Raw genomic sequence first — 25,166 nt, forward strand, 5'->3', positions numbered from 1 at the left:
GGTTACATCTGAGAGGTGGGCCCAGGAAAAGGGGGGGATGAAAAAGGAGATTTTTTACTTTTCGCCTATACCCATCTACATTGTTTGACTTTTTCTCAATACCATCAATATTGCCTTTAATATTTTTAAACTTATTAATTTTTTAAAAGAAATAACTTGGAAAAATTGGTGGATAGTTGAATCCATGATAAGTTACTCAGAGAAGTTGGAATATATCTGGTGAGAATTCCTAATATTTTAAGAAAACCAACCATCTTGTCATTACTCATCCTTGTATCACCATCAGAAATTCAGTCCTCAACTCTGTGACCCCAGGATCAATCCACAGAAGCAATTTAAGCTCTTGAAATTTTCTTCATATTCCTTTATCTCCCAAACTTTATTTTTCCTCATTAAGCTTTGTTTTAATGGGTCTCAAAATTCTGTGATAGATTCTTGGTCAAGTTGTTTCCATTAAAAAGTACTGATTTTAAAAACTAGTGACTTAAAACTGCCACACACACATACACACACAAATCCACAAAACATTCTCCTTTCCTTGTGAATTTTTTACAATGCACTGTTATCATTAACCAGCCTTTATTAACCTTAAATGGTCCATTGAAACAAATAATTCTGAGACCATTCTTCCACCACTGATTAAAACCCATTTATGCCTAGTGTTCCATTATTGGAACGCTAAGCATGTGGGAATTATTTATATCCTACTGCTCCAGCTCATTGCCAAGGTCTGAATGCAAAAATTTTAAAAAAATGCAACCTCAGGCATAAAGGGTGAAGACCGGCATGGCAGGTATTAGGGGTAATATTCATTTAACCTTCCGAGCTTTCTGGGCAGGCTTGGTGACCTTGCCAGCTCCAGAAGGCTTCTTGTCCCCTGCTTTGATGATATCCATAGCAACTGTCTATCTTATATCACAAACAACAAAACAACCCAGAGGAGTATTGTGAGAGAAGCTCTCAACACACATAGGCTTGCCAGGAACTATACCAAAAATCGCAGCATCACCAGACTTCAAGAATTTAGGGTCATCTTCCAGCTCCTTACCAAAATGGTGATCCATCCTCTCCTTCAGTTCAACAAACTTGCAAGCAATGTGAGTTGTGTGTTAATCCATTACAGGGGCATAACCAACACTGATTTGGCCTGGATGGTTCAGGACAGTTACCTGGGCAGTGAAGCCAGCTTCTTCCATTGGTGGATCATTTTTGCTGTTACCAGCAGTGTTGCCACAATGAACATCTTTGACAGGCACATTTTTGACATTGAAGCTTACATTGTCCCCAGGAAGAGCTTCACTCAAAGCTTCATGGTACATTTCAACACATCTTTAGTTGTAATGTTGACTGGAGCAAAGGTGACCACCATGCTGGGTTTGAGAAACCCAGGCTTCGCTCAGCCCACAAAGATAGTATCAGTACCACCAATTCTGTAGACATCCTGGAGTGGCAGATGCAAGGGCCTGACAGTTGGACCAGTTGGTGATGGGACGCAATCCAGAGCTTCAGGCAGTATGGTCCCACTAGCATTGCCATCTTTACGGGTGACTTTCCATCCCTTGAACCAAGGCCTGCGACCACTTGGCTTCAACATGCTGCCACCATTCCAACCAGAAATGGACACAAATGCTACTGTGTCAAGGTTGTAGCCAATTTTCTTAAGGAAAGTACTGATTTCCTTAACTATTTCCTTGTATCTCTTCTGACTGTAGAGTGGCTCAGTGGAATCTATTTTGCTAACACCAAGGATTTGTTGTTTCACACCCAGTGTGTAAGCCAGGAGAGCATGCTCCTGGATCTGCTCATTCTTAGAGATGCCAGCTTCGAATTCACCAACGCCAGCAGCAACAATCAGGACAGCACAGCCAGCCTGAGATGTGCCTGTAACCACGTTTTTGATAAAGTCTCTGTGTCCTAGGGCATCAATGATAGTCACATAGCACTTGCTCGTTTCAAATTTCCACAGGGAGATATCAATGATAACATCAGGCTCAGGCTCAGCTTTTAGTTTATCCAAGACCCAGCCATATTTGAAAGAGCTTTTTCCCTCTCAGCAGCCTCCTCCTCAAATCTTTTGATGATTCTTTTGCCAATACCACCATACCACCACATCTGTAGATCAGATGGCCAGTAGAGGTGGACTTGCCTGAACCTAAGTGTCCAATGACGTCAATGTTGGTTGGAGTCTTCTCTTTTCCCATTTTGGCTTTTAGGCCATGTTTTTCATGATACTTGTGTTCTAGCAGCAAATCCATTGTGAAAACACCCAAACTTTATTGTAATGGATGCTTTCCAGCTTTCTCTTGGCTACTGATATTGAAGGTGCATCCCATTTCTATGTTCTAGTCCACTTAACAAATTCTGAATCTCTCATCCCTGTAACTTTTAAATATCTATCTCCCAAGTCACTATCACCTGTTAATACCATAAGTATTTTTCTTTCAGAGACTTTATGACTTCTTGCAAAGCATCATTTACTCTAGTTTCCTCTTAGGACTCTAGAGCTGACTATCTAAATAGTATAATGGTGAGCTCTTGGCTGTTTCCTACTTCTTCCCACATATATTCCATTCCACAGGATACAGTCCTTCCTAAAAGACAGAAAATACTTTGATACATATAATATATACAGTGTATCAAACTGAAAGAGCATTCCTGGGCTTCTGAGTCCCAGTCTTTGCTAAATGTCTTTGGGGAAATATTCCAAAAACCCTGAGCCTCAGTTTGTTTTTTTTCTGTTGTTGTTTTTTTGTTTTGTTTTTGTTTTTTGATGGAGTCTCACTCTGTCACCTAAGCTGCAGTGCAATGGTGGGATCTCAGCTCACTGCAACCTCCACCTCCCGGGTTCAAGTGATTCTCTCACCTCAGTCTCCCAAGTAGCTGAGATTATAGGTGTCTGCCACCATGCCCAGCTAATTTTTGTATTTTTAGTAGAGATAGGGTTTCACAGTGTTGGCCAGGCTGGTCTCAAACTCTTGACCTCAGGCGATCCGCCCACTCTCGGCCTCCCAAATTGCTGAGATTGAATTGGTGGTTCAATGGTAAAATTCTCGCCTGCCAAAGTGCTGGGATTACAGGCATGAGCCACCGCATCTGGCCCTCAGTTTCTTTATACATAAAAACGGGTAAAAGATGACCTACCCACCTCATGGATTTGTTATAAAGATTTAAGGAAATAATATTTGTAAAACCTAATACAGAGAAGGCACTCAAATATTTTTTATTATCATCAATTATATTCTACCTAAAGCTAGGCAAATAACACAGCAGTCATTTTCACATTGCTATTCTAATTAACATTCTTTCCACAAAGGCCAGCAGGCATGGGAGCTAGGCCTGGCCTTCTAACCTCTGGAATTCAGTAGTGGAATTCCATCTAAAGTCTAGAATGAAATTAAACTTGATGGGTTTCATCTTTATTCTCTTTCATATATGTCAACCACTGCCAACAGCCATCATGATCTCTGCTTCCAAAACACTTCAGGACTGATCAAGCAAACTCCTGCTGCACTAGGGGTAAGATTTCCAGGGATTTGAGGTTCAAACACAGGACTGTGGCATGCTGGGGAGATCCCTAGATAGTATCACAGCAACTGCCATAGGTACAGAAAACAGTCACTGAGGAAGCAGGAGAGGTGTGTTTCTCTTTTCATGTGCCTCTCTCTTCACTTACAGAAATATTGACAAGGAGAAAAGAAGCGCTTTGCCAACCAAGCAGAGTTTGTGCTGAACAGAACACTTGACCATGCTGCTTCCAAGTCTCTCTCATGCTCTCTGCATAGCCAGGACAAAGACATTCAGATGGAGGGTCAGGGCAGGGAGAAAGGAAAAGAGGGGAGAGAAGGTGGGAGTGGGACGGAGATTTAATTCCTTAGCCTAATGTGTTTTATTCCTTTTCTGAGAATAGAAGACTGAGCTCCGGTCAGAGCTGTTGATCCAGGACCCCTTGACACTCCATTTTAAAATCAAAGTATTTTGAAACAAAACTTCCTTAATGAGCACCTGGAAGTAGGAATGAGGAAGACCGTTTGAGTGGTTTTCTTTTCGAGTCGAGTCCTTTCTTTTCCGAAAGCTACAGACTCAATGACAATAACTATCTGTGGAATAAATTGAATGAATTCATGTCTCTCTTGTTTTTCTCTAAGAAACCTTCCAGAATCTGACACTCCAATTAACCAAGGTATCTCTTCTTTTGCTGTGTTCATCCTTAACACACAAACACACGTGCAGCTCCACCTTGATTGTCAAAGGTGAATACAATCACACAGCATGCTTTTTGGCCAGAAACTTTGATGCCATGTGTAGAAATCACATAGAGGGCAAAGATTTAAGTTCCAGGGATTTTGGAGATGGTGCGGGTGAAGGAAGGGGAGGAAGGAGATGGTGTTGATAGCATAATAACATCTAGAAAACAGGCTTTCCAACTAGAAAAGCATGTGTTCAGATCTCAGCTCTTCCAATTACTGCCTCTTCAACAGAAATAACATAAATAATGGCCAGGCACGGTGGCTCACACTTGTAATCCCAGCACTTTGGGAGGCCAAGGCAGGTGGATCACTTAAGGTAAGGAGTTCAAGACCAGCCTGGCCAACATAGTGGAACTGTCTCTACCAAAAATATAAAAATTAGCTGAGTGTGGTGGTGGGCACCTGTAGTCCCAGCTACTCGGGAGGCTGAAGCAGGAGAATCACTTGGGCCCAGGAGGCAGGAGTTACAGTGAGTTAAGATCGCACCACTGTACTTCAGCCTGGGTGACAGAGCAAGACTCTGTCTCAAAAACAAAACAAAACAAAAAACCGTAAATAAGTTATTCAACTCTCTAACTTTCATTTCCTCATCTGTCAAATGGAGGAAAGAGCAGAGATCAGTAGTTCTGTGGTGGTGATTAAATATAAAGAAAGCCCTTAGAAACATGGTCAATAAAAGGCAGCTGGTATTTACACTGTTGTTATTATTATGAATTTTTAAATTAAATACCATTTAAAATAAAATAAAAGAGGCCTATAAACCCGGAAACACATGCCCAACAATCTTAGACATAAAAGAAAGGTGATTCAATGAAAGAAGGAAAGAAAGCAGAAACCAAGAGAGAAACACAAAGAGGGAGGAAGGACAGGTAAAGGGAAGGGGACAAGGCTGGTGACGCAAGGAGGGGACCTCCAGGAAAGCTCTATACTCGGGGACTGTATGCTCCAGGTCCTGGGGAAAACAGCAAAAGGGGGCACATGTTTTTGCAACAACATCTAAAGACTTATCTGTGCCTATTAATGCTACCTCCTTCCCTTCTACCAATTTGAACACTCAACTTTAAATAACTTCCTCAATTTTGTAGGCTCAAGACTTCTCCCTTTAGGAAATAAATTAAGACTCAAATAATCAATATTTCCACAACTCCTTTCTCCTGCCCCACCAAAACAACAGCTGTTTTCCACCGTCTACCCTCTACTTTCCAAGGGAGTGGTGAGGGCAATGATTGAAATCGCTTTTCCCAGTCTTCTCTTGCCATAAGAAAAGGTTGCAGTGATAAAGAAATATGGGAAAAAATTAAAAGGCCATGCAGAGCTGAGTGATACAGGGGAAACTGGCAAGGAGAAAGTGATCAAACAACTCAAAAATATCTGCAAGATACTCTAGCCTATTTGAAGATTAGAGTTATTTAAATTCAGTGTTATTGTTACAGGAATAGGGCAAAGAGACTGTGTTGCTTTGTAAGAAATTTCCATCTCCAAAACCATGTTTATAAACCTGGAAGAAAAAAAGGATATGTTTTAAGTGTAAAAGCACTGAGCCTTTTCAAATCTCTCCTTCCTTTGTTAATGACATTGTGTTTCTTTGTTCTGGAGTCTCCCAGAATGATGCAGGAGAAAATTTTTCAGGTTAGCTTTGACAATCAAACTCTTTTCTTTACATTTGCATGCTTGGAACTTTCTTGTTAGATATATTTCTACCAAAAGCAAGAAGCTGGGAAACTGTTTTATTCTTGTACAGCTTTATTCTTTCCCCAATGGCCCCCCTTATTATCTCTACCGAGAATTTCAGCATTCTCTCTGTTAAAACTCAGTCTGCCACTTTAGAAGTTAAAGATTAATATGTCTGTGTCTTTAAGTGTAATCTAGATTCTGGAATTAAATTAGGTGTATGGGAAGAATAGAATTAGGACGACTGGGCTCTAGTCCCAGTACTACCAATAACTAGTGGTGTGACCTTGGGAAAGCCTTCAGTTTCTTTGGAACTCCATCTATAAAGTAAGGTGGTTGGAAATGACAATCTCTAAATACCTTGTGGCTCTAAAATTCTACGTTCTTATGGACGAGGAACTCTCCAACTTAAAAGCTAACTGGTTGCTGATAGTCATTTTCTCAGCTAGTTAATTCAATTCTAAAGGACAAGAACCTGGTATGATACTTTTCTTCAACACACAACTGTCTTTTGAAATAATAACAGCAGAAAGGAGAGGAGCCCACTCTAGCTAGCAGTAAGCAATCAGCCTTGGAAAAGACGGCCATGAGAGCCAAGGGAACAATGAGGAACATTACTGAAATAATCCCTTTGTCCAGTCTCTTTTCTCTGGAAAAGTTGCTGTGAGAAGGGAATATAAAAACAATAACAAGGCTATGCAAAGCTGAGCCAGGCAGGGAGGTCGTGTGGGGTGGATGTCATCAAATTCAATGGATCCATCCATTTCCTTTAACCTCATCTTTTCCTTCCTTAAAAGATATACTTTGCCTCCTCCTCACTCTTGTCGTATTGTGAAGCAAAAGAATACAGCACTTTCTTTTTCTTCTTTATCTGTTCAGGCAAAGGATTCTTCTGCAAAAAGTAAAAAAGAAATCAAACCGAAAATAAGCTTCTGTTTGGGGAAAAGAAATGGTTGGGGTGGGTGAGTTGTCTAAAAATGACTGTGTGGATGGTGCACTTATTAAAAAGTAACAGAATGCAAATCTTCAAATTTAGAAAAGATTTGAAAAGATCTGGGCTCAGGAGGAAGCAGAAAGCTGGTGCAAAACTAAGACAAGCAATGAGCCTTGGGGTTTTGCTTTTCTTTTGGTTTTTGAGTCCCCTAATTGAGCCTGTAGAAAAAAGTAAGAAAAAAACAGGAGCTGAACTCTCAAATTCAATGGTTCACAGCCTTTGGCAAAAGAAGTCTCTCCCTTTTCTTTGCCAGATATCTTAATGAAAACAGAGGTGACATTGAAAGGCTGGATAGGAAATTGACTCATCCAAGGGCTTGAGTGAGTCTTGGAGAGCCAATCAGGTGATTTTTATTTGGGGAAGAAAAATGGCAGTATAAAATGAGATAGACTCGAGAATATGAATTGGTTTTCGACAAGCAGAACCAGAGTGAATAATTTTACTGGTCTCAAAGCTTACACGTAGTCCAGATGTAAACTATGGTCTCTCAGCCCTTAAAAAAGAAAAAGGATTGATCTGAATGCTCAGTCTGTGGATTTTGAAGGGTTAACTGTGCAAAACACACACACACAGTTTCTGCAAATAGAGGGTTTTCAAGGTCACCTGGCTTCGGATTCCTACTTGATGAGCTCAGTGTTGTGTCCTCTGAATTCACTCTGTGGCAACATGATTTGCAACTCATACTTTCCCTTAGTCTATTAGTAAATAAACAAATAAAATAAAAATCCTAATTCAAGGCAGTGCACGTGCATGCATGCCTGTGAACTTCCCCAGATTTCCTGAAGGTTAGAGGATGTGGGTGGCATTAATTAGCAAATACTGTTCTTAAGTGTTCACTCTTCCCTCCCCCCCTCCTCTGAGGAAGGAATAGACTTCCGCTCCCTCCCACTTTGATGCTGAGTTTGGCCATGTGACTGGCTTTGCCCAATGGAATTGACGCAGACATGATGTAAGCCACCTCTGAGCAGAGGCTTTAAAAGTGCTTGCCCAGTCTGGCTTGGCTACTTCTGCTCCAGCCCTCCTAGGGAAGAGCTTGCCCAGTCTGGCTTGGCTACTTCTGCTCCAGCCCTCCTAGAGAAGAGCTTGCCTCAGGGAGCTACTGCTCCTTCAGCCTGGGCCAAAATATGAAAGCCATAGGAACAGACCTAAATTTGACCTGCAGCTGGGAGCACAGTTAACTGCAGTTAACCCCACAGACTGAAACAAAATAAATAAATGTTTGCTGTTGGAAGCTACTAAGATTGGGGTTGTTTGTTGTGCAATATTATTTCAGCAAAAGCTGATTTAGGCCAGGCATGGTGGCCCATGCCTGTAATCACAGCAGTTTGAGAGGCCAAGGCAGGTAGATCACTTGAGGCCAAGAGTTTGAGACCAGCCTGGCCAACATGGTGAAACCCCATCTTTATTAAAAATATTTTTAAAAACCAATTAGCCTGGTGTGGTGGCTCGTGCCTGTAATCCCAGATACTCTGGAGCCTGAAGCAGGAGAATTGCTTGAACCCAGGAGGCGGAGGCTGCAGTGAGCCGAGATAGTGCCACTATGCTCCAGTCTGGGCAACAGAGCGAGGCCCTGTCTCAAAAAAATAAAATAAAATAAAATACATAAACAAACAAACAAAAAAAAGCTGACTTAAAGAATTCTCTGGGGAAAGGGGTATCTATCACAATAATATACACAAGTTCAAATTAAGCATTAGACATCCTTGTTCTTGAAAGATATTATCTAGCCTGGGTCATCCTAAGGAGTTGTACTATTTTCTTCCAACTTTACACATTATTTCCCCGAGATCCCTACAGCCCTCCCAACTCTAAAATCTCCTTAATCTATGATGAAGAACACGTCAGAGTTCTGCCCTCTAGGCCACCTTTTCATATTCAAGTTCACCAAGGACTTCTCGTGTAACAGAAGCATCTCTATGGAAGAACAACAATGTTTTATTCACAATGATTTTCCTCTCTATTACATACTCATACATGGGAGAGATGAGTAGTGTTAAGTTCTAATTAGAACCAGAAAACATCTTGTAGGGTTCCAGATGAGAAGTCAATGCATACCTCTCTCTCCTGTCTCACCTTTCCCTTGCGTCTTTCCTCAGTCTCTGATCTCTCTTTTCTGCCAAGCCACTATCTTCTTCTATGGATGTAGAGGAGACAATGTGTGTCACCAATTAGCAAGAAAAGTTCCCTCTTGTTTCCCCTTAAAGTTCAAATTCCATTAAGTAATGAGAATTTAGCCATCAATAATTAAGACTATCCCTGGGAAACACTCTCACAGAAGAAGCTAACAGCAGTGCTTTTTGAATAATAAAGCAGAAAAAGATTTTTCTAACCACAATGATTTCTTTTTGTACTTTCACAATTCTCCGAGGAGGAGCAGGCAGCCATTTTAAGAAGATCCTGCAGCGATTCTCGAGCCTCAGGTAGCTGATTATCACAAAATACTCCAGTAGGTTGGCCCAGTTTAAGCCAAGTACAAATAACACATCACTTTTGAAATAAATGGCATAATGGCCTTTGAAATGTAAAAGCCAGTTGATTTTGTTTCTAAAATTAGAAGATTGAGTTTGACCTTAATTTTCTCATTGGGGTTGGGGGGTGCCTCTGGTTCAGCCAAAAATCACTAGTCAATGGCTGTCACCAAACAAGGACATGGACAGCAGGTAGAAGAAGTAAGTTGTTGACTTCCACTATGCAAAAAACATTGCAGGAACATGGGGAGGGAGGAGCCTGTTCTTCCTTCTTCTGATAGGAAGAGGAAACCTGAGTCTATTTATTTGTAAGATTTCCAAATAGCACTTTACTCCTAAAAACACAAGAGAATTATTCAGATTTTAAAATCACAGTATGAACAATCATATCAAGCATCAAAATAGAGCCACAAACAAAGGCAGCTGGATGAAGCTAGGAAAAGATGTCTTAAGAAAGCTGAAACATTTCTGTCTTTATGCCAGCTGACATGAAAAAGGCAATTAACTATGGATTAAGCTGGGAGGGAAGGGGCAGCAGAAAGGGAAACTAAGCACGAATTCTTTCAGGAACCTGAAAGAATGAGATTTCTTGGAATATATTTTGCTGAGCTATAAGGGCAAATGACTATGCCTCTCCAAGGTCCAAAGTGCGTGAGTATACTGGGTAAACCAGCTTAATGGTAAGCCAGATCTGGGGCTCTAAATTACTAGACAGTCTTTTGGTTCTGAAGAGACATAGAAAAATAAGTGATATGGAATAGATCCAGCTACTTCCTTTGCCTGCCAATCTAAAAGATTAGAGAGGGCAGAAAGATACCATCATCATAGCTTCCATCCAAAGCTGTTAAAGTTGCATAGAGTTAGAGAGATGAGAAAGCATGGGCTTCTCCAAGGAGGGTATGAGAGATTGGAGCCATGGTTTGGGAGACTCTGTCATGCTGGGGGAGTGATTAGTCCATTTTCACACAGCTATGAAGACATATCTGAAACTGGGTAAGTTATAAAGGGAAGAGGTTTAATTGACTCACAGTTCCACATGGCTGGGGAGGCCTTAGGAAAGTTACAATCATGGCAGAAGGGGAAGCAAACACGCCCTTCTTCACATGGCAGCAGGAAGGAGATGTGCCAAGCAAAGGGAGAACCGTCCCTTATGAAATCATCAGATCTCACGAGAACTCACTGACCATCACAAGAACAGCAGCATGGGGTTAACTGCCACCAGATTCAATTACCTCCCACTGGGACTCTCCCGCAACATGTGGGGATTATGGGAACTACAATTCAAGATGAGATCTGGGTGGTAACATAGCCATACCATATCAGGGAGTAAGACCTCTGGGGATTTGAAAAATTAAAGCAGGTGGCAAAAAAGCAAATGAAGTTTTATAGCTGTAGGCAAGTGAAAAACTCTAACAGCCAAGTAAAGATTCCAATATTCTAATATCCAAGGCAATATGAGCTTTACATAGACATCGCCTATACTTTTGTCTCACCCTTCTCCTAATCTCTGGCCTTCTCATACACTAGGAATGGCTTGGATCTCTCTCTCTCTCTCTCTCTCTCTCTGTCTTTCTTTAGTATGACACTCTCATCCGCCCATTGATCAAGACAGTATCCAATTACTTGTAAGCTCTCCAGTATTGACCCATTTTTATATTCAACAAGCATTCATTGAGGACCTGTCTCAGGTACATGGAATAAACAGATAAATAAAGCAAGGGGCCTTCCCCTCTAAAAGAAGCGGTATCTAAATTTAGGGACGGGCTTTCTGGAGAAGGTGAAATCAACCCATGTTCTTATGAGGTGCCAAGCCTTGGATTATCACACAGGGTTCCTTGGGGAAAGCAATAGTGACTGACTCTGCCAAATGAAGCAATATTCATAATTTTTAAAGTGGGCTGTCTTAAAGGAAGAGCAAAAGTACAGGCAGTGAACATTCAAAGGCACTGAAGTAGCAAGCAGTCCGTGGTGGTGGGAGGACCCTGGTATTGTTAGTTGACTCTGAGAGGGTTTTCCTAACGTCAATTTTCAATAAATTTTGCCCCAAAGAAAAAGTAATAAAAAGAAAATCAATAACTAAGGGCTGCACTTTTATGAACTTCTATTGTAACTGATTCACTAAATCACTATTTAATCAACCTCAATTACTGCCTTAATGAACAATTAATTCTACCACTTATGTAACAAGCCCTATGGAAAGACAAGCTGGAGTCTCATTCTCAAAGCAACCATGATAACACTGAAAATTCAAAATTACCTTTAAATGTACCAGGAGAAGCCAGCCAAATGTATAAGAGGTGACTGTGGCACCTGAAACAGGTAAAGTGAGCTTTTCCAATTCAAAAATATCTTTGCCACATATTTTACCAATTAGAGATTCAGCCGTGGTAACATACTTCTCATTTTAAAAGCAGTTAAAGGAGTAAACAGAGTAAGCCTATACATTATTCATCCCTTAGTAAATGTTTTTCTTATTTCAATCAATAGAGGCACCATTCTCTAATTCTTTGCTTTTAGAATCATCTTTAAATCCTGTCTCCTTTCATATTTGATCTTATTAGTTGTCAAGCCTTAGATTATCATACAGGATTCTTTGTAGGAAGCAGCAGACTGATTCTGGCTGATTGAAGCAATATCCACAATATCTTTTTAAAAAGGTTATTTTAAGTGGCAGACATTGTAGATTAGCTGTCCTTTTCTCAACTTCTTCATCTCCAGTTGTATCGTAGAGGTTGGACACTCCAAATACTCATTAAATACTCATTTCTCACATTTCCATGCAGCTAGTTGACCATATTACTCAGCTCTGGCCAGTAACATGTATGCCTAAGTCTGCTGGAGTTTCAGGAGCCTTTGGCTCCTCTGATTAAAATGAAATACACAACTGGTGCTAACCTGTCCCCTCTTCTGATCCTTGTCTTGACAAAGACGGCAGCCTAAGGGAAAGGCCAAGAGGCTGAAAGAGAACCTTGACACTGTCAACCTATTGATAAAATGTCAGTAGCACACTTTGGGAGGCTGAGGCAGGCAGATTGCTTGAGCCCAGGAGTTTGCTACCAGCCTGGGCAACATGGTGAGACCCCATCTCTACAAAAAATACAAAAATTAGCCAGGTGTGGTGGCACGTGCCTGTAGTCCTAGCTACTTTGGGGGCTGAAGCAGGAGGATCACTTGGGCCTGAGAGGCAGAGGTTGCAGTGAGCCTAGATTGCACTAGTGCACTTCAGCCTGGGCGACAGAGTGAGACCCTGTCTCAAAAAAAAAAAAAAAAAAAAAAAGAAGCTTAAAAAAATGTCAGTAGCTATTAACACCAAACTTATTTTAAAATCCTAATGGCTTAAGCCACTACTAATGAAGTTTTCTGTTATTGCAGCTGGAAAAATGCCTGCCACATCTTCTGACTAATTGGAAGGGCTCAAGTCTAATCAGCTAGCACCAATGCCCAAAAGCACACTACAGAGCTAGTCAAATAAGGGCCATCAATCTACTAGACACTGCTGTTTGTACTGCTGCCACTTCTGCACCAAAAGCATAATCTTACTGCAACCACTAACACCACAGTCAACACTGTCACTTCTGTGTAAGGCCCACAGTCTTGCAGCACCATATACTATTTCTGCTACTGTGACTCCAAATTCAAAGCCTACAGTGGCTACATCTAGTTGAAGGCAGCTGGGTTCCATGCACCTTTTAACTGCAAGTACAGCTTAAAAGTTGAGTATCTGCCATTTTCAACTGTTAAGGATTTATAAGGTGAATAATTCTCCTACGCATAGGAAAGAGGTGTGCACCTCATTTTTTCAATGCTGTGATTGCTCTAGATCAGACCTTATCTGATAATTTCCAACCACTACATAGAAGTAATTTTAATCATTTAGAATTGCTGCATCTCTGAAATCTCACACTCTAGGATGCTGTCTTGGTAGCTCAGCACCTTACTTCCACTTTCTTTTCTTGTACATGAAGGTGGAAAATAATGGACAGACTAAATAGATATTAAAGATGTTAAACTGACAGAATTTGGGATAACTGGGGGTGAGTGATACAAGGAGATGATTTAAGAATAATTCCAAAATCTTGGCATGAGCAATAACAAGGTAGGTGGTGGTGTCATTCACTGAGGGAATGAAGGTTGAGGAGGGAACTCAGAAAGCAAAAATAACCACACTGGTCTGGGGACATGGGTTCAGGCACCCATGAACTGGTGAAGTGATCCAATAAAGAGCTAGGTGTGTGGATCTAGAACACAGGAAGAAGGCAGGGACTGGAAGTACAGATTTTGGCGTCATCAATTTGTAGATCATTGAAATCATGAAACCGCCTCAACCACCTGCATTTCTTTTTGTTTTTGTTTTTGTTTTTTGAGATAGAGTTTTTCTCCAGTCTGTTGCCCAGACTGGAGTGCAGCGGTGCAATCTCAGCTCACCACAACCTCTGCCTCCCGGGTTCAAGTGATTCTCCTGCCTCAGCCTCCCGACTAACTGGGATTACAGGCATGTGCCACCACGCCTGGCTAATTTTGTATTTTTAGTAGAGACGGGGTTTCACCATGTTGGTCAGGCTGGTCTCAAACTCCCAACCTCAGGTGATCCGCCTGCCTCAGCCTCCGAAAATGCTGGGATTACAGGCATGAGCCACTGCGCCCGGTCCCACCTGCATTTCTTATCTCAAAGAAGGAAACTCAAGGAATCCAACATCTTCCACTCAGTCTGAGCCTCCTTCCACAAAGTACATCCAACCGCCAAGAATAAATCATACCAGTCACTAAGCTCTACCTCCTTAATACCTATCAACCCTCTCTATCTCCACCTCTGCTGCCTTCATTAGCTCTCACCATCTTTCACTTGGAATTAGTCTCTGAACTAACCTCCAACCTGTATAGTAACACACACACACACACACACACACACACACACACAGTTGCAGGTCAAGTGACCTTTCTCAAACACAAATAAGAGTATGCTAATCCACAGATTAAAAACTGTTAGTAGCTCCCCACTGTCCAAAAGATAAAGTCCCATCCCTAGATTAGACATGCAATGCTCACATCAGATTCCTCCCTACATCTCTGGTCCCATTTCTCATTGCCTGGACCTTCCAAAATATGCTCACCTTGCTGGAAAACATGCCTGTCACAGTCTTGATTGCATCTTACATAGAGTTTCTTGATAAGGACACTGGATTTTAACCAACATGCAATATATTACAGGCCAGAAAGGGAGAATCCCTTCTTAAACCTAGACTATGAAAATTTGGGGCCCAGTTTGCAAAATTGCCATTCACATTCATATTATTATAGCACCTAGAAATGCTATTTTGAAAGGGGTATTCTGTTTCTTTTAAATGCACAACTGTGCTCAAAACCATTTAGGAGAGAACATATGGGTTCTAATGACCGGTTCCTATGTGACACCCTTGGATCCCTCTTGTTTATTATCCATTTCCAGGCCCTAGCAATAAGCCCAGAAACACTGGCTTCATTTCGTTCCTGTTTGTACAACTCTTCCTCAGCTCAGAAGGGCTCTATAAAGTTGCTTCGTAAATGCAGAGATCTATAAGGAGTCTTTCTCCAAAGATCAGGAGCCAGCAATCAGCCTAAACCAACTCATCCTCTGGGAGACAATGGGAGGTAGAAAGCTAAGCGCTTGAACTGGAGGCTATGAGAAAAGAATGCAAAGGTTAAGCCTCTTGAATCAAAGACTTTGGTCTTCTATCAGCCAAGGCAGCTTGTTTTGATGATGCTATGGAGAAATACCAACCCCAGAGTTACTTTGTGCTCTGTGTTGAAACCTCTCACTGCTTTGTAAGATAAAACTAATGCAACAAATATCGATTGAACATTGCACTATCTAATATGAAACATGAGACTGTCCCTGTCCTCAAGAATCTGATTTATAATAATAATAGCTATTATTATTAAATTGCTAATATGTATTAAACACTTGCCATTGGACAAGTTAAAGTATTTATTTAATCTTTACAATAATTCTATGATAGATTCTATCCTCATTCCCATTTGCAGAAAGGGAAACTGAGGCTAGGTTTAATAACTTGCCCAAAATCACAAGCATGGTAAGTAGCAACGCTTAAAATCTTCTTCAGGAGAGAAATCAATAAGTGTAAAGATTCTAGTTGGGTGTGGTGGTACGTGCCTGTAGTCCCAGCTACTTGGGAGGCAGAACTGGAAGAACCGCTTGAACCTGGGAGGCGGAGGTTACAGTGGGCCGAGATCGCTCCACTGCACTCCAGCCTGGGTGACAGAGTGAGACCCTGTCTCAAAAAAAAAAAAAAAAAGTAAAGATACTAAAATAGTTTCAATTAATAACAACTGCCTTTGAATGAATAGATGAATGCATGAAAATCCTAAAGAACAAAAATTGCTGAAGGGCATCAGAGAAAAAAGAGGCTACTTCAGTTTGGGGAAATAAGGAGGATATTACTTGAGAGAATATTGATTTCTGTGACTGGCAAGGCAGGAAACTTTCATAACATTATACTTACAAGGGCACTCATACACTAGACTACCATTCAACCCACACCCAAGGTGGAGACTCTTTTTTTTTAATTTTTAATTTTTAATTTTTGTGGGTACATAGTAGGTGTATACATTTGTGGGCTGCATGAGATGTTTTGATACAGGCATGCAATGTGTACACACACATCATGGAGAAGGGGTATACATCACCTCAAGCATGTATCCTTTGTGTTACAAACAATCCAATTACACTCTCTTAGTTATTTTTAAATGTACAATTAAGTTATTATTGACTGTAGTCAACTGGTTGTGCTATAAAATAGTATGTCTTATTTATTCTTTCTAACTATTTTTCATGCCCATTAACCATTCCCACCTCCCCACAGCATCCCACTACCCTTCCCAGCCTCTGGTAACCATTCTGCTATCTCCATGAGTTACACTGTTTGATTTTTTAGATCCCACAAATAAGTGAGAACATGTGACATCTGTCTTTCTGTGTCTGGCTTACTTCATTTAACATAACGATCTCCAGTTCCATCCATGTTGTTGCAAATGCCAGGATCTCATTAATTTTTATGGCTGAATAGTACTCCATTGTGTATACAAACCAAATTTTCTTTATTCATTCACCTGTTGATGGACACTTAGGTTGCTTCCAAATCTTAGCTATTGTGAACAATGCTGCAACAAACGTGGGAGTGCAGATATCTCTTTGATACACTGATTTCCTTTCTTTGGGGTATATACCCAGCAGAGGGATTGCTGAATCATACGGCAGCTCTACTTTTAGTTTTTTGAGAAACCTCCAGACATCTTCATAGTGGTTGTACTAACAAGGTGGAGATTCTAAACACACCTTTTCTTTCCCAGGGACAAAAAACTAAATAGAGAGCTTCCAAATAGCACCAAGAGTGTAGCAGTGAAGGTGAGAAACTAGAAACCAAAATCTTAGGTGATTTCTTTAAAAATAACTATTGTGATAAACTATATCAAGGTGAATTGAGAAATTCATGCATTCATTTGACAAATATGTATCCAGTTCCTACTATATGCCAGAGTCTGCGCTAGGCACTGGGAATTCACAGGAAAGAAAATACAGGTTACTTAAAGAACCTATATGCATAAATATTTTCCTACATATACAACTATGACTTTTTACATTGATCAGTAATTATGAAACTTAACCAGGTTGTTAGCTCAAAGAATAGTACTGAAAATAACAGAGAGAAGTACCAGAAATAAAGGGCAAATGACTAGGAGGCAACTTTAAAAGAAATCTCCAGATGCCTTGAGAAATGCTACCAGCAGCAGAAAACCAGAAAATACTCTTCTTGCTGCGGCCATGCACAAGTTTCATTCTAGACATAACACATTGGTTGCCTCACTATTGTTCTTTTCTTCCTCAAATTAGAAACCTTTAGGAATCAGACAAAATGGGCTCACTCCCTCTAGCTTGAATAATTTCTGGAAAGCTTAGATGTTCTCAGCATGTCTGTAAAAGCAGTTGCTGCATTTCTAATTAGCATCTTTGAATTTGCCTGTTGTAACTCCAAGCCCTCCTAAGTCTTCAAGGACAAGACCTCTGTGAACCATGCAAGGGGCCATCTTTCATATTATATTCCTAATTATTCACCTGCCAAAGGTTAAGAAAAGTGTTTTGTTTTCCTATAAAGTATTATATTGGTTTTTCATAATGAAGAAAGACTCCGGGCAAAAATTAGTATCTACAACAAATTTGTATCTACAACAAAAAGCTGCTTGGTATTAAGAGCTATTATTTTTTCTTAACTGTGGCTTTGTTTTGTATGTGTATGTATAACTGATTTTCTCTGCATTTTCATACTTTCCCTGTGTGAGGCATTTCTGGAAGATAATGACTGGATAAGGTTAGAGGTCTTCAATTTCTCCAGCTGTTAAGTATTTGCCAGAAGCAGCTCTTTGTATGCGACTGCTATTGTTATTATTGCTTACTGTTTAGGTCTGTTTCTTTTCAAAAATGTATCTCTCGGCTGGGCGAGGTGGCTCACGCTTGTAATCCCAGCACTTTGGGAGGCCGAGGCGGGCGAATCACGAGGTCAGGAGATCGAGACCACGGTGAAACCCCTCTCTACTAAAAATACAAAAAATCAGCCTGTAGTCCCAGCTACTCGGAGAGGCTGAGGCAGGAGAACGGCGTGAACCCGGGAGGCGGGGCTTGCAGTGAGCCGAGATTGCGCCACTGCACTCCAGCCTGGGCGACAGAGCGAGACTCCGTCTCAAAAAAAAAAAAAAAATGTATCTCTCTCACCTCAGGAAAAGTGGAGTCCATTAGGATAGAGCAGAACTTGGTGTACAACTTCCTTTAGGAACCAAGATGGCCTGAAGAAGTCGACTTAAACAATGGATGTCGCTCAGAAACAAAGGCAAAACTTCAGGGGAGGATTTAACTCTGAAATGACATTTCAACCATTTTTTACAAACAAATACTAGCAAGTCTGGCAGCTTGTAAGAGACCATCTAATAACATTTAGCCCTCAGGTAATTTCCTACTCAGACACCCTTATACATTCTCAAAGGGTAGGGCCAGGCCACTGGCCACTCCTGCATGCCACTAGTCACACACAATGGTCTCTCCTAGTCACAGGGCCACTTTTCATATACATCAACTTGAGAGGATGCTATGATGCCTTTTACTGTGGCGCTTCAAGAAAGTGGGCATCATTGGCTTTAGGCACATTTGTAGCAAAGTGCCCAGAACATTGGGGATGCACGGTAATTATCTAATGCAGAAGTTGGAGAATTTTTCTATAAAGGGCCAGATAGTACATATTTCAGGCTTTGCAGACCATGTAGTCTTGGTTGCAACTTCTCAACTATACTCTGCTACTCTCTTATGGTAGCTCAAAAGCAGCCATAAACAATATATAAAGGAATGGGTGTGGCCCAGTTTGGCCCAGAGGCCAGATTTTGCGCACCCATAATCTGCTGAATGAATAAATCATCAGAAAGTTCACTTTTCCATATAAATGACTATTCCAAATAAATGAAACTTTCTTCTTTAAATTCATAAAATTTTTATTTTATTTTTGCTTTAACTATCTTAATCAAAATATTTCATAATGTGTATTTACATACTGGCCTGCCTTTTTATAAAACCATATTTTAAACCTATTTTTACCCACATGATTCAGAGTCATTATTAAAGAATTTTACAATGCTGCAACTCACTAATGTCCTCTGAGAGTATTTGACTACACTGGGCCATTTAACTCAACTCTAAAAACCCCAAGCCTTTATTGTTTTTTGTTATTGCAACCACTTGTGATTTTTCTGTTTCCTTCCTTCTCAATACTTTCTTTTCCATTCCCCCAGTGTGCTCGTCGGGAGGATTACATTGACTTTTCAAATCATAAGTCCAAGGAATATTTAAGGCCAGAATCAAACTTCAGTGTTCTTCATTTCTGGCCAGGCACGGTGGCTCACGCCTGTAATCCCAGCACTTTGGGGGGTGAAGGTGGGCAGATCACTTGAGATCAGGAGTTCAAGAGCAGCCTGGCCAACACAGTGAAACTCCACCTCTACTAAAAATGCAAGTAATCCCAGCTACTCAGGAAGCAGAGGCAGGGGAATTGCTTGAACCCAGGAGGCGGAGGTTGCAGTGAGTTGAGATCACACCACTGCACTCCAGCCTGGGCAACAGAGAGAGACTCCATCTCAAAAAAAAAAAAAAAAATCCTATTTCTTCTTTCCATAGAGTCTTGGGACTCTACCTGCTCCTCTCCTTACCCTGCCATATTGACCTGATCTATTTATGTTTCTTCCCTTTTTCTGATCTGGAGTTGCTCAAAGAATAGGACACAGCCTCTTCAGTGCTCCTTCTCCTTTTTAAAGTGACGCAGGAACCCAGGCACTTTACAATTGTTATTGCGATTTAAAAGAGATATGGAACAGTAAAAATGATAAGATTCACAGAGATAATTCTTACAATCGAGCCCCTAATCTAATATTTCTGATTCCCTTGCTGAAATGCACCTGGAAATGTTCATTAGATTTTTGGGTTTTGCTTCTAATTTCTTTAAATTAGAGATTACCAACCTTCACCACTTCTGTAGTTCAAAGGTGAAGAGCATGTCAGGCTTACCCTCCAAGAAGGTCTTTACTTCATTTATACTTTTCAGCTTCACTTAGTCAGAAGCTCAGTGCCTTTCTTTCATGATGATGATAATAATAATAGTCATGTTGATAATGACAGTAACTAACATTTATTCCTTTGTGCCAGATATTATGTTAAACACTTTACATGCATTTCCTAACTTAATGCATGCAATTCCATGAAACAGACACTATACCAAAATTTAAACCTAGAAAATTTAAGCAATTTTTTCAAGGCCATGTAGTAAGAGCCAATGCTCAACTCCAAACCATCTAATTCTAACAGAGCATTTAGGAGCTTAGGGATCTTATATTAGAGACAGTGGTTAAGTGTTATCCTGCAGTACCAAAAGCAACAAGATACCAATAGTTTAACATGAAGAACTTTATTTCTCACTCATAACAAAGCCTACTATGAGCATCTGACCCCACCGCATGGTGGTCAGCAACCCAGGCACCTCATCTTAACACATGCCTCCATAAGCACCAAGGTAGGAGAAGAAAGTTTCACTTTAATTTCACTTTCACTTCAGTTTCCAATCTATTGGTCAGAACAAGTCACACAGCTCCACATGTTTGCCATAGACGTGGAGAAATTTAATCTTCTCATATGCCCAAAAGGAGAGGAGAATCAGATATGAATCAGCACAAAACATTACTATACTATCACAAGCTATCTTTCTGGTCATCATATATTTGGTTCACTCTTCTACACCCTAAAAACACTAAATCCAATGCCAGATAGACAATCCAGAGTACCATACAATTGTAGCATTGAGCCCAAAGCCTAGGACACTGGACTTAGACTCAGTACTCTCTACACTGGCAGGGATGGAGAGATGAACATTAGTTTTGGCATTAGGTTCTGACCCATGGCTCTTGTTGAACCAGAGACCTGTGAACTTAAAAAGTCGAGTTAAAAGAGCTATGGCTCCCTCCCCCTTACCATCATCACTGTAGACACACATTCAACACACAACGATAGAATGAGGACTAGATAACCTCAGTAGTCACTCCCACTCAGAAAGGGGAAGAATGACCAACCCAGATTTAAGGCATAAAGAAATAGCCAATCTCTCCTTAAAATAAAAAAAATAAAATAAAAAAAAGTTTGACAGGATCTCACTATGTTGCTCAGGGTGGTCTCAAACTCCTGGGCTCAAGCAATCATCCCTCTCACCCCGATCCCAACCTGGGCCTCCTAGAAAACCGGGATTACAGGTATGGGCCACCATGCCTGGCCAGCCTCCACCTCTTGATGGAAGAATCTGCAATGTTATCTAGTAAAAATATGAATGGTGAAAAGGAAAAATTTGTGACCATTTATACAATCTATCACACTCAGAGTATTAGTTTTCTACTGCTGCAGTAACAAATTACCACAAATTTGATGGCTTAAGAAAACATGAATTTATTATCTCATATTCCTGTATTTCAAAAGTCACTGAGCTAAAATCAAGGCATAAGTGAGGCCACATTCCTTTCCGGAGGACCTAAGGGAAAATCCATTTCCTTGCCTTTTTAAGCTTCTAGAGCTGCCTTCATTCCTTGGCTTATGGCTCCCTTCTTCCATCTTCAAAGCTTCTATTTAACCACTCATCTATCATCACATCTTTGTATGACTACAGCTAGAGAGTTCTCCACTTTTAAGAACTTGTGATTAGATTTGGCCCATTCAGATAAACCGGGATAATCTCTCCATTGCAAGGCCCATAACCTTAATTACAGCTGAAAAGTCCCTTTTGCCATATAAGGTATTGGCATATAACACGTTGCATTGGTTCCAGAGAATATGGCATGGACATCTTTGGGGGGTTATTATTTTGTCAAATATACCCAGGAACTCAAATTATGAGTTTCATCATGTTATGATGCTGTTATATTCAACACAAGGCTTCAGAGTTTATCAAATCAAAAGGGAGCTGTATTAGCTCATACTGCCATAACAAAGTACGCCATAGACTGAGTGGCTTAAGCAGAATTTTTTTCACAGTTCTGGAAGTTGGAAGTCTGAGATCAGGGTGCCAACATAGTCAGGTCCTGGAGAAGACCCTCCTGGTGGCTTGCATATGGCTGCCTTCTGTCTGCGTCCTCACATGGCAGGGAGAGGGAGAGAGAGAAAGAGAAGAGAAAAAAGAGAGAGAAAGATCTTCAGCTGGGTGTGGTAGCTCACGCTTGTAATCCCAACACTTTGGGAGGCCAAGGCGGGTGGATCACGAGGTCAGGAGTTCGAGACCAGCCTGGCCAACATGGTAAAACCTCATCTCTACTAAAAATACAAAAATTAGCAGGCTATGGTATCTGGCACCTGTAATCCCAGCTACTCCAGAGACTGAGGCAGGAGAATCGTTTGAACCCAGAAGGCGGGTGTTCCAGTGAGCCAAGATCACGCCATTGCACTCCAGTCTAGGCAACAGAGTGAGACTCTGTCTCAAAAAAAAAAAAAAAAAAGAGAGAGAGAGAGAGAGAGATTCTTCTTCTTATAAGGCCACAGTCCTATTGGATGAGAGCCTGACCTTTATGGCCTCATTTAACCTTAATTACCTCCTAAAGACCCTATCTCTAAATATAGTCATATAGGGGATTAGAGCTTCAGCATAAGAATTGGGGGTTGGAGTGGGGGGTAATTTGTCTATAGCAGGAGCTTTCACTTGGAAGGGATCCATCATTACATTTCCTTAGACAAAGCAAATCACATGGCCATGCCCGAATTCAAGGAGAGACGGAAACATTCTTCTCCCATATTCACGGAAGGAGAAAACTAGAAATATTTACAAGCATTAGTAATACCTACCCAGAGCTATTGGCAGATTTTAAGCAGGACTGTGACATAATCAGATATGCGTCATAGAAAGATCCCTCTGGCATCATTGTAGAGAGTGGATTAGAGGGGATGCTTGTAATCAGGAAGACTGTCTCAGGGGCCCTTGATATAGTCTAGGGGGAGAGGAGGGCCAAAACAGGGCTGTGGCAGAACGAATGGAACATAGCAACACATAGGAACTTATACAGAATATCCCAGTAATACTGTCTTCTGCAAAGTGAGTATTTAAGAAATACAAGTAACATGTGGTTATCCAAAATAATCAGAGAATGTGCTTTCATTTACAAATGAGTTTCAGATAACTGTAGCTTGATACTTTGAGTTGCAACCATGTTTATTTTAATTGTTTGGGAGTAAAAACTCTTTCTAAGATATTACACAGAGAGTATATTGAAATGGGTTGGGTTACTATCAAGCAATCGTGAATATCAGTTTCTGTACAGAGCTTCAAACAGTAAGGCACTCAGTGATCTTTCAGGCGGATAGATGTGCTTTTACTTATACTTTTCTCCTTCTTCCATATTTTCCACATTCTCACTCTACCAAAAAAAAAAAAAAGCTGGTTGAGGAAGGTTAAGTTATCATTAGCACGAGGAAATGACATGGGAGCGGGGCAGGGAAGTGCTGGGTAGAGAAGGGCAGAATCCCTGGCGAGGGCTTCACCCTCGGGCCTGTGCCCACAGACCTAAATGAGAACAGGCATTCCCGTTATCACGCCCAAATGTTGCATTTTCCAAGACCACTCTGGCCTGCCACTCCCCTGATCCTATGCCCCTATAAACTCAAGACCTTAAGAGGACACAGACACAAGCAGCTGGACATCGAGAGGAGCAGAGGAACACACCAGCAGACACCAGCAGAACAGCGACAGCGGAACGACGCGGATGCCAAGGGGAGTTGAATCGGTCATGGTCGGAGAAGAGTCCAGCCACTGGGCAGCCCGACTCCAGGAGAAGACCGCCTTCCCACTCCATCCCCCACTTCTGGCTCCCCATCCATCTCACTGAGAGCCATCTCCACCACTCAATAAAACCTCGCACTCAACCCTCCAGCCCACATGTGATCTGATTCTTCCTGTACACTGGGCAAGAACTCTGGCTGTCACACTGGCCCCCTGTCCTTGCGATAAGGCAAAGGGTCTATTGAGCTGATTAACACAAGCCGTTTGCAGATAGCAAAGCCAAAAGAGCACCTGGTAACACATGCCCACTTGGGCTTCAGGAGTCCTAGACGCTGCTGTGGGGCCGGAGCCCAAAAGCACTCTCCATGGCCTCTGCGCCTGCCCGTCTGCTTGCTCCCCCTAGGGGGTGGAGCAGCATGGCACAGAAGAAGCGATCCAGACCTCGCTGCTGCATGCCCTGTGAGGGGATAAGGGAACTCTCCCATTTTGGAAGTGCAGTAAAGGTTGTCCCTGAGCATTGTAAACTCCAGATGCAACCAATCAGACTAATAAGCCAACTTTGGAAATCAAATTGAAACTTACCTGCTTGTAAAAGAACGTGGCAGCCTAAACACATCCAAGGAAAGAATGACTTAATGGAGTGCAAGTTATTTGCATGAAAGTTAGAAAAAGAGGAGTCAAAGAGCTGGAATGTCAGCCTATCACCAACTCTGTCCAGGATCAAAGAGTGTGCTCTGTCTGCAGATATGAGTGTTCTGGTCCACATGCTAGTATAATCATCTGTATAAATTAATATTTTTCGTCGTGGTTTGATATGCTTTGGATTTGTGTCTCCATCCAAATCTCATGTTGAATTGTAATCCCCAATGTTGGAGGAGGGGCCAGGTGAGAAGTGATTGGATCATGGTGGCAAATTTCCCCTTTGCTGTTCTTGTGATAGTAAGTGAGTTCTCTGGAGATCTGAGTGTTTAAAAGTGTGTGGCACATTCCCCCTTTGCTTTCTTCCTCCTTCTCCAGTCATGTAAGACGTGCCTGCTTCCCCTTCACTTTCTGCCATCATTGTAAGTTTCCTGGGGCCTCCCCAGCCATGCTTCCCATAGAGCCTGTGGAACTGTGAGTCAGTTAAACCTCTTTTCTTTACAAGTTACCCAGTCTCAGATAGTTCTTTATAGCAATGTAAGAACGGATTAATATGTGGTTTATACATTAGTCTCATGTGAGTTTGGTCAGAGTGAGTTCTAAGAGATTGATTCCCTCTTACTGTGCTGAAAATTCTACATAATAAGAATAAGAAGTTTGGGTTCTTTCAAAAGCAAAGCCTGAGGCAAGAGATTGGTATAAGTAATTTATTTTGAAGACAATCCCAGGAAATAGAAATGAAAGAATGGGGGGAATGAGATAAGAATGAGTAGCAGCCAATGTAAAGGGGCATTATTGAGGTTACTGCTCTGAA

General features: G+C 41.2%; 1 long non-coding RNA gene and 1 pseudogene across 1 annotated transcript; one reads left to right on the forward strand and one right to left on the reverse strand.

The window, feature by feature from the left end:
• Positions 1 to 809: 809 nt before the first annotated feature.
• LOC116484937 (elongation factor 1-alpha 1-like) lies at positions 810 to 2,201 on the reverse strand (annotated as a pseudogene).
• Positions 2,202 to 3,467: 1,266 nt separating this feature from the next.
• Positions 3,468 to 3,951, forward strand: LOC131381522 (uncharacterized). The gene is made up of 3 exons (XR_009210328.1): positions 3,468 to 3,516; positions 3,676 to 3,808; positions 3,908 to 3,951. It is a non-coding gene; the product is annotated as an uncharacterized LOC131381522 (long non-coding RNA).
• The last annotated feature ends 21,215 nt before the right edge of the window (positions 3,952 to 25,166 follow it).

Source organism: Hylobates moloch, unplaced genomic scaffold (genome assembly GCF_009828535.3).
Source record: "Hylobates moloch isolate HMO894 unplaced genomic scaffold, HMol_V3 SCAFFOLD_16, whole genome shotgun sequence".
Classification (NCBI taxonomy): Eukaryota; Metazoa; Chordata; class Mammalia; order Primates; family Hylobatidae; genus Hylobates; species Hylobates moloch.